The sequence below is a fragment of the Nycticebus coucang genome, chromosome 10 (genome assembly GCF_027406575.1).
Source record: "Nycticebus coucang isolate mNycCou1 chromosome 10, mNycCou1.pri, whole genome shotgun sequence".
NCBI lineage: Eukaryota > Metazoa > Chordata > Mammalia > Primates > Lorisidae > Nycticebus > Nycticebus coucang.
This window is the reverse complement of record NC_069789.1, coordinates 29,471,496-29,487,223: the sequence shown is the minus strand read 5'-3', so window position 1 is coordinate 29,487,223 and position 15,728 is coordinate 29,471,496.

Sequence of the window (15,728 nt, the reverse complement as noted above, 5' to 3'; positions counted from 1 at the left end):
CTGGACAACAGCTTAATCTATACATTACAGAGCAGACTGGAATTGCCCCAGGGGTCTTGACCAGGCTCCAGTTTTGCAACCTGTAGCTTATCTTAGTAAAAGAAATTGACACTGGGGCGGCACCTGTGGCTCAGTGAGTAGGGCGCCGGCCCCATATACCGAGGGTGGCGGGTTCAAACCCAGCCCCGGCCAAATTGCAACCAAAAAATAGCCGGGAGTTGTGGCGAGCGCCTGTAGTCCCAGCTACTCGGGAGGCTGAGGCAAGAGAATCGCTTAAGCCCAGGAGCTAGAGGTTGCTGTGAGCTGTGTGATGCCACGGCACTCTACTGAGGGCCATAAAGTGAGACTCTGTCTCTACAAAAAAAAAAAAAAAAAGAAATTGACACTGTGGCCAAGGGATGGCTGCCTTGTCTGCAAGTTGCAGCTGCTGTAGCCCTCTTAACCCCAGAGGCAATTAAACTAACTTTGGGAAGAGACCTAATTACACCAACTTGGGAAGTTCCCTTTCCTGTTACCTTGTCTTCTACAGATGTTAAAGTTACGGGGATAGATTCCCGTATACATCATTCATGAGTAAAATCCTGGAGCCCACCACCTCCTACAGAAGTAGACCATGAAGAGAATCAACCACAGTCCACCTACACTTGTGAGCCTAAAGAAGATTTGAAGTAATTAGAAGCCAGCAAGAGATGATATCATCAGGCTACAAACAGTGAAAAGGCTTCCAGCCCAAGACCTGTCTGTTGTAGACCTCTGGATCACCCTTCATCTGGAGAAACCCTAACTGTCCTCTTCTTTTTTTTTTTTTTTGAGACAGAGTCTGACTATGTCACCCTTTGTAGAGTGCTGTGGCATCACAGCTCACAGCAACTTTAAAGTCTTGGGCTTAAGCAATTCTCTTGCCTCAGCCTCCCAAGTAGCTGGGACTATAGGTGCCCACCACAATGCCCAGCTATTTTTTGGTGCCCAGCCTCTCCCCTTCTATTGATCAAAGGTTATTTATTTATTTATTTTAGAGACACAGTCTCACTTTATCAATCTTGGTAGAGTGCTATGGCGTCACAGCTCACAGCAACCTCCAGCTCCTAGGCTTAGGCTATTCTCTTGCCTCAGCCTCCCAAGTAGCTGGAACTACAGGTGCCCGCCACAATGCCCAGCTATTTTTTTGTTGCAGTTTGGTTCAAACCTGCCACCCTTGTTATATGGGGCAGGGGACCTACCCACTGAGCCACAGGTGCCACCCTCACTTCTATTGATTCAGGGTTCCCCCATTCAAATCTGGACAAGGGACCCCAGTTTCCTAGGCCTGGGCAATTTCATGAAGAGAATGCCCCAAGCTAGAGGGATTGACCTGGATTTCCATTTACCGTGAACCCTGGATCACCCTCTGAGGAACCTCTAACTGCCCACCTCTATCACCGTCCTCTTTAGCAGGAAGCAGTTTGGAGCAGTGAGCACCCCTTCTTCCTAACAGCAGTTAGAGCTTCTATTCAGAGGTAAGATTCATAGAGGATTCCCCATTCTCTAGACCCAGGTGAGCTCAGAAATCAGACCCCCATTTCCAAGCACAAACAGGCTGCCCCTTCCAGGCCACACCCTCTGGGCTCTAACAAGATTAGGAACTAAAGCAGCCTGACATGTTTTTTTGGGTGGTTCCATCTTGAGTAGGGAACACACACCCTAATCCAACCGTTCTCAATCTGTGGGTCATGACCCACAGGAACTGTATTAACAGGTCACGGCATTAGGAAGGTTGAGAACCACTAACCTAATCCCTTGAGTAGGGAACACACTCTCTAATCCCTTCCCTGAAAACTGCAAAGACCTAATAATCTTGCCCCAGGGGAGGGGGTTCAACTTTGAAAGGGTATTTTTCCACCTACCAAATCCTAGCCAAAATGTAATTCTCCAGACAATATGTACTCCTAGACAGAGGACCCAAGAGAGATTTCTGACTTGGGTCTTCCCCTTTGCCAGAGGCTCTGGTGCTTTTTAACTGCTTCTGTGTTCCTTCTGTCTAATAAAATTCTATCTTACCACTAAAATAAAAATACATTTATTAAGATCTTATGGGTAAAGCCAGAGCGGTGGCTCATGCCTATAATGCTAGTACTCTGGGAGGCTGAGGTGGGTGGATTGCTTGAGTGTAAGAGTTCCAGACCAGCCTGAGCAACAGGGAGACCCTGTCTCTACTAAAAATAGAAACACTGGCTAGGTGCCTGTAGCTCAAGCAGCTAAGGCGCCAGCCACATACACCAGAGCTGGCGGGTTTAAATCCAGCCTGGGCCCACCAAACAACAATGACAACTACAACCAAAAAATAGACAGGCGTTGTGGCAGACACCTGTAGTCCCAGCTACCTGGGAGGCTAAGGCAAGAGAATTGCTTAAGCCCAGGAGTTGGAGGTTGCTGTGAGCTGTCAGTCCACTGCACTCTACCCAGGGTGACAGCTTGAGGCTCTGTCCCCACCCCCCCAAAAAATAAAAATAGAAACACTAACCAGGCGTTGTGGCAGGCGCCTGTAGTCCCAGCTACTGGGGAGGCTGAGGCAAGAGGATCACTTAAACCCAGGAGTTTGAGGTTGCTGTGAGCTATGATGCTATGGCACTCTACTCAGGGTGATGGAGTGAGACTCTGTCTCAAAAAAAAAAACATACCGCCCCCCCCCCAAAAAAATGGGTGCCTTTAGTCCCAGTTACTCAAGAGACCGAGGCAAGAGAATTGCTGGAGCCCAAGAGTTTGAGGTTGCTGTGAGCTATGATGTCACAGCTCTCTACTGAGGGCAACAAAGTGAGAATCTGTCTCAAAAGAAAAAGATTTATGGGCACATAAAGTGCAAATTATTCACGTGCCAGGACCCCCGATGTCATGCAATGTCCTAAGACACTCAGGGCTAGCTCTGGGAAATAGAAGGCCAGGTAAAGAGAAGCCCTAGGGCACTGTGGAGGTGAGGGGGACCAGAGAACAGATGAGTTGGCCTTCCTATAACCTTGTACTTTGCTGTGTGAGGATTAGGAGAGATGAAGTACAAGAAGCACCTGCCTCAACTAGCCCTGCAAGCATTCATTCATTCATTTATTCAGTCCTCACTCACTCCCTGAGCACGCACTTGTGTGCCAGACCTGATTGCTTTGCTCCTTAATGGCATTCCTGGTCTGGTGTGGGAAATAGGGATATAAAGAAATAATTGCAGGCGGCTCCTGTAGCTCAGTGGGTAGGGCACCAGCCACATACACCAAGGCTGGTGGGTTCGAATCCAGCCCAGGCCCACCAAACAATGACAACTACAACCAAAAAATAGTTGGGCATTGTGGCGAACGCCCATAGTCCCAGCTACGTGAGAGACTGAAGCAAGAGAATTGCTTAAGCCCAAGAGTTTGAGGTTGCTGTAAGCTGTAACACTATGGCATTCTATGGAGGGTGACATGATGAGACTCTCAAAAAAAAAAGAAATCATTGCAAATTCCATCCACCAAGGCGATAAACTGATGCAGTAAAGGAGTTCTGGGTGGCTGGATAACAGTGGCCTGTGCCTGTAGTCCTGGTTACTCAGGAAACTGAGGTGGGAGGATTGCTTGAGCCCAGGGTTCAAGATAAGACTGAGTGATAGTAGTGAGGCCCCAGTTCAAAAAGACAAGAGCTCTGGGAGCAGGGAGGTGTTCAGGAAGACAGCAAAGAAGGCAATATTGGACATAAGTTTGAGGAGATGATAAAGAGGAGTTTTCCAGCTAGAAAAAGGTGTTAATGGGCGGCGCCTGTGGCTCAGTGAGTGGGTGCCGGTCCCATATGCCAGAGGTAGCGGGTTCAAACCCGCTGGCCAAAAACCACAAAAAAAAAAAAAAAAGGTGTTAAAGGGTAAGGGTATTAAGGAGCGGTATCCTAGGCAGTGGCGCTGCTTGTGCCCATTTAGGGTGGTGGGCGCCAGAGCTCTGCCCCTGGTGGAGTGAAGAGTGAAAGATGTGTGCTAGCAGGGTAGGGGAGTGCGACTGGACAGCAGGTGAGGCTGGACAGTGAAGATGCTGGGCTTGGCTCAGTGGAAGGCAGGTGTAGCCACCGAAATGTTTTTTTTGTTTTTGTTTTTGTTTTTTTTAAGAGACAGTCTCACTTTATTGCCCTCGGTAGAGTGCTGTGGCATTACAGCTCACAACAATCTCCAACTCCTGGGCTTCGGTGATTCTCTTGCCTCAGCCTCCCGAGTAGTGGGACCACAGGCGCCTGCCACAACACCCAGCTATTTTTTGTTGCAGTTTGGGTGGGGCTGGGTTTGAAGCCGCCACCCTTGGTATATGGGGCCAGTGTCCTACCCACTGAGCCACAGGCGTCGTCCACCACCAAAGTTGTTTTTTTTTTTTTTTTTTGTAGAGACAGTCTCACTTTATGGCCCTCAGTAGAGTGCCATGGCCTCACACAGCTCACAGCAACCTCCAACTCCTGGGCTTAAGCGATTCTCTTACCTCAGCCTCCCGAGTAGCTGGGACTACAGGCGCCCGCCACCACGCCCGGCTATTTTTTGGTTGCAGTTTGGCCGGGGCCGGGTTTGAACCCGCCACCCTCGGTATATGGGGCCGCCCACCACCAAAGTTTTTAAACAGAAAGGAATTAGGTCTAATTTATGTTTAAGAAGGAAAACTAGGAGTGTTGGAAACCAGAGGCTGTATCTTACAGACATCTGGGACGAGGGAGCCCAGTCGAGAAGGGTAATCCACAGATCCTTGCTTACCACACTACAGCCCCCTATATCAATGGATTGCTCAAGCAATCCTCCCACCTGAGTAACCAGGACTACAGGCACAAGTATCCACTGTATCCAGCCTCCCAGCATACCTTACTGCTTCAGTTTATCACCTTGTTGGATGGAATGCAATTTGTTGGCCAGGCACAGTGGCTCATGCCTATAATCCTAGCACTCTGGGAGGCCAAGGCAAGTAGATTGCCTGAGCTCACAGGTTCAAGACCAGCCTGAGCCAGAGTGAGACCTCATCTCTAAAAAGAGCCGGGTGTTGTGGCGGGCACCTGTGGTCCCAGCTACTAGGGAGGCTGAGGCAAGAGAATCGCTGAGCCCAAGAGTTTGAGGTTGCTGTGAGCTATGATGCCACAGCACTCTACCAAGGGTGACAAACCAAGACTGTCTCAAAAAAAAAATAAAGATAAATAAAATAAAATTTGTTTAACTGCAGATAAGCTGCAACCTCCTGGGACTACAGGGCTCACTATTGTATGCTCAGTGTATACCAAGCACAATGGCTACTGGTAGCAGGTGCTTAACTGGGAGTGCTGAGCCCAGACACGAGACAGCAGCTGTTGAGAGCCCAGGTGTGGGTTCCTAACTTGCTCATATCATTAACTGACCCAGAAAATACTAGAAGGAGGTTAGGTTTGTGAGAAATAATAAAAATATTAATGAAAGTACTGTTCATGGATGTAGCATACAAAAACAGCCCAGTCAAGTGAATGTTTTGATCCCCACTTTCACAAATGAGGAAACTGAGGCTCACCTGTTTGTACCAGGCTGAGGCGACATCAGTGGCCATAGGCTGAGCTCACTGTGCACTGCCATCAGGAATTCCTCTTGGGAGGTAGGGACCCCTAAGGAGCTGGTGGGGACAGAAGCAGGGCCTTAGAAGAGACCAGAGGTGCAGGTGCCGCCTGGCACCATAACTGTAGAATTAGAGTCAGCAGTAGGCGTGAGAAGAGCAGCACATTAGATTCTGGGGCTGCAATAACAAAGTCCTGCAGACCAGGCAGCTTAAGTTACAGAAATTTATTTCTGCACCAGTCTGGAGGCTGGAAGTACGAGATCAAGGTGTTGGTCTCTTCTGAGGCCTCTCTCCTTGGCTTGCAGTGTCTGTTTTCTCCCTGTGTCCCCACATGGCCTTCCTTCCATGTGTGTCTGTGTCCTGATCTCCTCTTATAAGGACAGGGTCCATCCTGGTGACCACATTTTAACTCAATTTTCTCTTTAAGGTCCTCTGTCGCGCCTGTAATCCCTGCACTCTGGGAGGCTGAGGCGAGCAGATCGCCTGACCTCAGGAGTTTGAGACCAGCCTGAGTTAGGGTAAGACCCCATCTCTAAAAACAGCCAGGTGTTATGGCAGGCGCTTGTAGTCCCAGCTACTTGGGAGGCTGAGACAGGAGAATCGCTTGAGCCCAAGACTCTGAGGTTGCTGTGAGCTATGATGCCACGGCCCTCTACTGGGGATGACAAAGTGAGACTCTGTCTCAATACATCACATTCTGAGATCCTGGGGGGTAGGGCTTCATCATATGAATGAAGGGACACAATTCAGCCCATTCCAGAGTCTGGGGATGGTGAGGATTTGAGGATGAAGAAGTAGGAGAGGGGACCTAAGAATGCAGGGGCCTCACAGGACAAGGGTAGAGCGGAGGCCCCGAGGTTGGCAAACACCGAAGGTCCCACGCCTTCTGGGTGACTGGCTCGGTGAGTAGAGCTTTGTTCCTGGACCCAGAACCTTGAGAGACAGAGGAGAGAAGGCGAAGGACATGGCTCCAGTGGCAAAGTACCAGTCAGTCAAACCTGCTTCAAACAAAAGTCAGTGTGGACCGTGGAGGGCCCCTCTGGTCTTCCCTGGCTGGGCTGTGGTGTCCTCACTGGGGGAGTGCAGGCTGCCACCCAGAGCTGCAGCATGCAGGCGTTGGCTGCACTGAACACTTCCCTGCTGGGCTGACCAGCTGGAAATCCAGGCCATGGGGAAGCCAACTCTCCAGGGAGTCTTCCCTCCTCAGCATGCAAGGTCTGCTTCAAGCCCAGGCCATACCTGTGACAAAGGCAGTCACAAGCACTGTGGAAGTACTGACCACAGGACCCAGAGCACCAGCCCGATCCACATTTGGGTACCACTAGGAACTGCCCTCATCTCACCCACCTCCTAGGGCCAGTGTTCTTTCTCCATCCTGTCCCTTCCGGAATCTGCCTTTGGCTGCTGCCACCCGAGGACCCAGGGACCTAGTAAGATAAAATGCTGACAGGAAAAGGCTGGGCCTATTATTGGACACATTCTGGGGGCCTCCAGGTACCAGGTAGGAGGCCCAGACCTTCCCAGGGACCAACATCTTTCATTAGCATTAACAAAAACAAAAACACATGTGACCATCAGGAGCCTCCTCTGTCAGCTTGGTGCAGTTACAGAGCCTGCCTCGGCCCAAGTGCTGCCCTTGGTCAGGTGGGTCAGGGCCGGGATCGTATCCACTCTCACACTCACGCGCCCTCACTCGTACTCACACACCAGGATGCTTCTGTTTTACTCGATTGCTACTGGCACTAAGACAGAAAATACCAACAGTAAAAATGGAAAGTACGAATAAAACAGACACATCTTGGTTGATTCCAAATTAGTGAAGACGGCCCGTCGTTTAGACCAGAGACACAGGAAGGTCAGGGGCAGGGTACAGGTTGAATCTCTCACTGTCCAGAGTGGGTCCCAGAGAGCTCAACCCGGGCCCACGGAGCTCGCCACCCTGTGTGTGCGTGCCCACTCCTCTTGCCTGTTCCCTTAGCTTGGGCTCCAGTCAGGAAGGCCAGCAGGGCCTGCCTTTGTCAACACTGACCCACAAACAGGCTCACATGCAGCTCCCTCCCTCCCTGCTCTTTGATCTGGGAAGAGGCCTTCTCTGCCTGAAAGGTGACTGTGGCTGGCTTCCAATCTGCCCTCCACAGCCTCCATCTGCTTTTGGGGACTGGAGCAGAAAGTCAAAGCTGGATGTGGGAAAATGAGAGGCTGGTCCCATAGCAGCCCTGGAGACCAGCTCCCTTTATCACATTATGTGTTATTTCATGTTTAATTACAGAACCAAAGTAGCAGAGCCTCCCAGGATGAACTCAAAATAGTCAGGTTTTAATTTAATTTTTTTTTTTTTTTGTGGTTTTTGGCCAGGGCTGGGTTTGAACCCGCCACCTGCGGCATATGGGACCAGCGCCCTACTCACTGAGCCACAGGCGCCACCCTTAATTTTTATTCTCCCAAAGGAAAGCCTTAAGGGCCCATGGCATGGAGCGTGCTGGGGTATAGGGGTTCGACAAGGCCTGAGCCTGGGAGATGTGGGTGGATGCTGTGACCTGTGCACTTGACTACAGCCACTCCACCTCGGCAGGCCTCAGTTTCCCCATCTGTGAAATGAGCCGTTGGACCAAAGTCTCCTCTCTAGTCCTGTCCAGCACTAAATGTCCTGAGTTCTGAACAGCTCCTCACCCCCTGCATGGACAGCTTCGCAGGTTCTCTGACCTCTCTTCCATTTCTGAGCTTTTTATCTTTTACTGTAATGATAAAAATATCCTCCTTGCCTCCCTGTCCCTGATTCCAGCACCAGCCTCTGGCTCTCCAGGGGTGGGGCTGGGTTTCTCTTCCTGCCTCTATCAATTCTTTTCTGTCCCATCTGGCTTCCTCCTTCTCTCCCCCTAAGCCTCTAGCCGCTGGTCCTTTCCTAGAGCTTTTCCTCTGCCCCTCTCTCCAAGCTCTACCCTAACCCTCCACAGCTGTGCCATCTCCTCTTCCCTGCTCTGTCACCTGCTGCTGCCAAAGAGCCGCACAGGGTCCTGGGTGTGGCCCCCTGGACTTCTCCTGGGCTCCTCAGACTCACCCTGTCCACTCTTCTTCCCACTCCCCCCACCTCCTGGTCTTTTTTTTTTTTTTGTAGAGACAGAGTCTCACTTTATGGCCCTCAGTAAAGTGCCGTGGCGTCACACAGCTCACAGCAACCAACTCCTGGGCTTAGGCGATTCTCCTGCCTCAGCCTCCCGAGTAGCTGGGACCACAGGCACCCACCACAACGCCAGGCTATTTTTTTGTTGCAGTTTGGCCGGGGCTGGGTGTGAACCCGCCACCCTCGGCATATGGGGCCGGCGCCCTGCTCACTGAGCCACAGGCACCGCCCCCACCTCCTGGTCTTTATCCCTTCTCTGTCCCAATTAATGGTGCCACCACCTGACTGGTCTTTGCCATGGGTCCTGGGAAGTGTAAGGTCTGGACCTGGACCAGATAGATAGGCCTTGACTTAGGGCAAGGAAGGACCCTCTTACTAGCTCTCCCCAAGAGCTTGATCCACTTTCTTCCTCAGCCACATTGTGCAGCTTTCTGGCTCCAAAAGAATAGAGACAGATACTTATTTTTTGAAATTGCAAAACCTCTGCCCCTCAGGTTCAGAGTATAGAATCAGGATGTCCTGGTTATGAGTTAGTGTCAGAGCCATGTCAGATCTAGGTCACCAAACTCTTACCCTAAGGCAGTTGTTCTCAACCTTCCTAATGCCAGGACGTATTTTCATTGTTACAAAGGGGTCACGACCCACAGGTTGAGAACTGCTGCCTTAAGGATTTGCTGGGCTGATGCTGATGCCTTGCCTCTTCCCAACCTTGCTGAGGGCTTCATGGGGCTGGAAGCCCAGGCTGGTTCCAGCAAGGACCTGCTATCACAAGGCCGAGGGAGGCCAGGCCCTGGTGCTGCCGCCTCACAGGCAAGGTCTACAAAAAATGTACCAGGAGATGCTCTGGGAATTCCTGGGTGGCCACAGCCTGGGTCTAAGGAGACAAAACACTTAAAAGCTCATTTTCCAAAGGAAGGGATTAAGTCACACCTACTACCCACCAAGACACATACTGCGGTACTAGTCAGCCCCTCAGGATGGAACAAAACGGGGCTACTGTGTAGCCCCTGAAACCTGCTCCTTGCTGGAACTGAGCCCTGGATGGGTACAGAAACTTCCTGGTCCACAACAGAGCTCACTTACTGTGGAACCGTCCTGCCTGCAAGCATGGGCCTGGGCTCGGAGGGCTCTCACTGTTAGAAAATCGACTATCCTTCCCAGTCCTGGGAGACTTTCCTTGGCAAAGTCTGGCAGCATTTAACACCAATGGGGGGTTTGTCCAGAGAGAAGCCCAAACCACTGTTCTCTCTCCTCGTGGATGAGAGCTGAAAGGAATCCTTCAGCCCAGTGGTTCTCAACCTTCCTAATGCCACAATGTATTTTCATTGTTAAAAAGGGATCGCGGGGCCGGCGCCTGTGGCTCATATGTGGAGGGTGCGGGTTCAGACCCAGCCCCAGCCAAACTGCAACAAAAAATAGCCGGGCGTTGTGGCGGGCGCCTGTAGTCCGAGCTGCTCGGGAGGCTGAGGCAGGAGAATCGGGTAAGCCCAGAAGCTTGGAGGTTGCTGTGAGCCTTGTGACGCCACGGCACTCTACCCGAGGGCGGTATAGTGAGACTCTGTCTCTACAAAATAAATAAATAAATAAATAAAGGGTGGCCCCTGTGGCTCAGTGAGTAGGGTGCCGGCCCCATATACCGAGGGTGGCGGGTTCAAGCCCGGCCTCGGCCAAACTGCAACCAAAAAATAGCTGGGCATTGTGGTGGGCGCCTGTAGTCCCAGCTGCTTGGGAGCCTGAGGCAGGAGAATCGTGTAAGCCCAGAAGCTTGGAGGTTGCTGTGAGCCGTGTGACGTCGTGGCACTCTACCAAGGGCGATAAAGTGAGACTCTGTCTCTACAAAAAAAAATAATAATAATAAATAAATAAGTAAAATAAAGAAAAAGGGATCACGACCCAGAGGTTGAGAACAGCTGCTCTAGCCTATCTCCCTCATTTTACAAAGGAATCAAGATGCAGAGAAATTCACCAAGCTCGCAAAGCTAAAATGCCTATCTTTTAATTCCTTCATTAATGTAACAACTATTGAGGAAGTACCTACCACAGGCGCTGGCCATTGTTCTAGGCACAGGAACATAGCAGGCAGTCCCCAAGCTCATGGAGATGACATTCCAGGGTGAACAGCAGTCAACGAATGGTTCCACAAGTAACATTTTATATACTACTAAGTGGGCGGCACCTGTGGCTCAGTTGGTAAGGCACAGGCCCCATATACCGAGGGTGGCGGGTTCAAACCCAGCCCCGGCTGAACTGCAACCAAAAAATAGCTGGGTGTTGTGGTGGGCGCCTGTAGTCCCAGCTACTCGGGAGGCTGAGGCAAGAGAATCGCTTAAGCCCAGGAGTTGGAGGTTGCTGTGAGCTGTGTGATGCCATGGCACTCTACCAAGGGCCATAAAGTGAAACTCTGTCTCTACAAAAAAAAAAAAACAATGTACTACTAAGTACCCTGAGGAGATAAACCAGGATAGCAGGAACTGGCAGAGGCAGAAAGGGACGTACAGGTAGTGATACATGGTAAGGAGAGGTCTTTCCAAGGAGGTGCCATTTGATCTATGTCCTTCATGATAAGAATTAGCTAAAGCTCCTGTAGTCCCAGCTACTTGGGAGGCTGAGGCAGGAGGATTGCTTTAGCCCAGGAGTTCAAGGCCACCCTGGGTAACAGCCAGATCTTGACTCTTTTTTTTTTGTTGTTGTTGCAGTTTGGCCAGGGCTGGGCTTGAACCCGCCACCCTTGGCATATGGGACCGGCGCCCTACTCACTGAGCCACAGGCGCAGCCCCAGATCTTGGCTCTTAAAAAAAAAAAAGAAAGAAAGAAAAATTCACTGGCCCTGCCTGGACACAGAGTTTCGCAAGCAGAGAGAATATCTCTTGCAAAGGCTCTGAGGTGAGACTGGCATGTCATGTTTGGGGACAGTAAAAAGGCCCATGTGGCTGGTTTCCAGGGAATAAGTGGGGAGAAATAGGCTCTGAGGTGGGAATGGTGAACCTGACCCAGGTCTGTCTGGGCTTGAAGGACATGGGAAGATATTTTAATTTTATCCAAAGTATAAAAAAACCATTGGAGGGTTTTTGTTTTTTTTTAGAAGACAGACTGTTTGTCACCCTCAGTAGAGTGCTGTAACATCACAGTTCACAGCAGCCTCCAACTCCTGGGCTTAGGCGATTCTCTTGCCTCAGCCTCTTGAGTAGCTGGGACTATAGGCACCCGCCACAACACTCGGCTATTTTTTTATTTTGGTTGCAGTTTGGCCGGGGCTGGGTTTGAACCCGCCACCCTCGATATATGGGGCTGGCACCCTACCCACTAAGCCACAGGTGCCGCCCTGGAGGGTTGCTTTTTGTTTTGTTTCTTTTAAGAGGCAGAGTCTTACTTTATCGCCCATGGTAGAGTGCTGTGGCATCAGCTCACAGCAACCTCTAGCTCCTGGGCTTAGGTGATTCTTTTGCCTCAGCCTCCCGAGTAGCTGGGACCACAGGTGCCCACCACAGTGCCCGGCCATTTTTTTTTTTTTTTTTTGTAGAGACAGAGTCTCACTCTATGGCCCTCGGTAGAGTGCCATGGCATCATACAGCTCACAGCAACCTCCAACTCCTGGGCTTAAGCGATTCTCTTGCCTCAGCCTCCCAAGCAGCTGGGACCACAGGCACCTGCCACAACGCCCAGCTATTTTTTGGTTGCAGTTCAGCCGGGGCTGGGCTTGAACCCGCCACCCTCAGTATATGGGGCCGGCGCCCTACCAACTGAGCCACAGGCACCGCCCTGCCCGGCCATTCTTTGTTGCAGGTTGGCTGGGGCCGGGTTCGAACCCAATACCTTTGGTATATGGGGCCGGCACCCTATTCACTGAGCCACAGGTGCTGCCCGAGGATTGCTTTTTTAAAAAATATGAAAGACTTTTGGCTTGGTGCCTGTAGCTCAGCGGCTAAGGTGCCAGACATATACAGTGGAGCTGGCAGGTTTGAATCCAGCCCAGGCCTGCCAAACAACAATGACAACTACAACCAAAAAATAGCAAGGCATTGTGGTGGGCACCTGTAGTCCTGTTACTTGGGAGGCTGAGGCAAGAGAATTGCTTAAGCCCAAGAGTTTGAGGTTGCTGTGAGCTGTGATGCCACAGCACCCTACCAAGGGCAACATAATAAGACTCTGTCTCAAAATAAAAAAATATATATGTATGTATATATGACTTTTTTATTTATTACTTTATTTTTATACTCATGGGACTATTTGGAAAAAGTCTTTAATGTTTAGGGAGAGGGAAGGGTTCAGTGGGTTCCTTCCTTGCAGGAACAATGTGCAGGTGTAGGGCACACTTCCCACAAGAAGACACAACTACCACTTAGACTTTACCCTACAAACACAAACAATGTAACCTAATTGTAAGTACCCCCACATTAACTGGAAAAAAAATTTAATGTCAAAACCATATATAATTTCAGGCCGAGCATGGTGGCTCATGCCTGTAATCCCAGCACTTTGGGAGACCAAGGTGGGCGTATCTCCTGAGCTTAGGAGTTCAAGACCAGCCTGAGCTCCAGCTAGACCTCAACTCTAAAAATAGCCGGGCGTTGGGCGGCGCCTGTGGCTCAGTCGGTAAGGCGCTGGCCCCATATACCGAGGGTGACGGGTTCAAACCTGGCCCCAGCCAAACTGCAACCAAAAAATAGCCGGGTGTTGTGGCGGGTGCCTGTAGTCCCAGCTACTCGGGAGGCTGAGGCAAGAGAATCACTTAAGCCCAGGAGTTGGAGGTTGCTGTGAGCTGTGTGAGGCCACAGCACACTCTACCGAGGGCCATAAAGTGAGACTCTGTCTCTACAAAAAAAAAAAAAAAAAAAAAGCCGGGCGTTGTGACAGGTACCTGTAATCCCAGCTACTTGCAAGGCTGAGGCAAGAGAATTGCTTGAACCTAAGAGTTGACGCTTGCTGTGAGCTGTGATGCTACAGCACTCTACCGAGGGTGACATAGTGAGACTCTGTCTCAAGGAAAAAAGAAAATTAGTGATCAGAAATGCTATAATCCTATACATATTATAACCCATGACCTCTCAATAACAACATTTACAAATTAACAGGCATGGTTGATTATTGGTGATACATACACATTTATTCAATAAAGTGGTCAGATAAAACCAGGCTCAGCTATTCCTTGGGGAAAAATAGTTAAGGGTTTTTTTTGTGGTTGTTGTTTGTTTTTGCTTTTAATAGGTAAGTCAGAGAAAAAGAATGAAAAAGAATTCAACTCTGGGCTGGGCAGGTGGCTCACACCTGTAATCCCAACACTCTGGAACGCCAAGGTGAGAGGCTCCCTTGAGGTAAGGAGTTCAAGACCAGCCTGAGCAAGAGTAAGGACCTGTTTCTAAAATAGAAGAATGAACCAGGCATGGTGGTATTTGCCTGTAGTTCCAGCTACTTGGGGAGATTAAGGCAAGAGGATCACCTGAACCCAAGAATCTGAGATTTCTGTGAGTTAGGCAGAGGCCACAGCACTCTAGCCTGGGCAATAGAGTGAGACTCTGTCTCAAAAAAAATTTTTTTTTGCTAAACTGTCTTCCAAAGTAGCTATACCATTTCAAGCTTCTTCCAAGAATGACTGAAAGCTTTAGCTGCTCCACATCTCCACCAGCATCGGGTGCTCTGGGTATTTTGGATTTGGCTGTTCTAATAGTTATGCAGTCGTATCTCACAGTTGTTCTCTAATGACATATAATGTATAAGCATCTTTTTATACGCTTTTTGTCATTTGTATATATTTTTGTTTTTGGACACAGAGTCTCACTCTGTTGCCCTAGGTAGAGTGTTGTGGTGTCATCATACTCCTGGGCTCAAGTGATACTCTTGCTCAGCCTCCAGAGTAACTGGGACTACAGATGCTCACCACAATGCCTGGCTTATTTTTCTATTTTTAGTAGAGAAGGCATCGTGCTCTTGCTCAGGCTATTTTGGAACTCCTGAGCTTAAGGGATCCTACCACCTTGGCCTCCCAGAGTGCTAGGATTACAGGTGTAAGCCACTGTGCCCAGCCAGTGGTATGTCTTTGTCCAGGTCTTTTGACCACTTTTTCATCTGTGGATTAGTTTTCTTATTGTTGAGTTTTTTTGGGTTTTTTTGTGGAGACAGAGTTTCACTTTATGGCCCTCGGTAGAGTGCCGTGGCATCACACAGCTCACAGCAACCTCAAACTCTTGGGCTTAAGCGATTCTCTTGCCTCAGCCTCCTGAGTAGCTGGGACTGCAGGTGCCCGCCACAACACCCGGCTATTTTTTTGTTGCAGTTCGGCAGAGGCCAGGTTTGAACCTGCTGCCCTGGGTATATGGGGCCAGCGCCTTACCGACTGAGCCACAGGTGCCGCCTTATTGTTGAGTTTTTAAAGTGCTTTGTATATTTTGAACAACGGTCTTTTATCAGGTGTCTTTTTTTCTTTTCCTTTTTTTCTTTTTTTGCTGGGGCTGGGTTTGAACCCACCGCCTCTGGCATATGGGACCGGCGCCCTACTCCTTGAGCCACAGGCGCCGCCCAGTCAGGTGTCTTTTTTTAAAACAGAGCCTCAAGCTGTTGCCCTGGGTAGAGTGCTGTGGCATCACAGCTCACAGCAACCTCCAACTCCTGGGCTCAAGCGATTCTCCAGCCTCTGCCCCCAAGTAGCTGGGACTACAGGCGCTCACCACAACACCGGGCTGTTTTTTGGTTGCAGCCGTCATTGTTGTTTGGTCGGTCCAGGCTGGTCCGCCAGCTCAGGTGTATGTGGCTGGTGCCTTAGCCTCTTGAGCCACAGGTGCCAAGCCTTTTTTTTTTGAGATAGTCTTACTATGTTGCCCTCAGTAGAGTAGTGTGGTGTCACAGCTCACAGCAACCTCAAACTCTTGGACTCAAGTGATTCTCTTGCCTTGGCCTCCCAAGAAGGTGGGAATATAGGCTCCCGCCACAACGCCGGGCTATTTTTAGAGATGGGGGTCTCGCTCTGGGTCAGGCTGGTCTTGAACCTGAGAGCTCAGGCAATCCACCAGCCTCGACCTCCCAGAATGCTAGGATTATAGGCATAAGCCACCACACCAGGTGTCTTTTGCAAATAT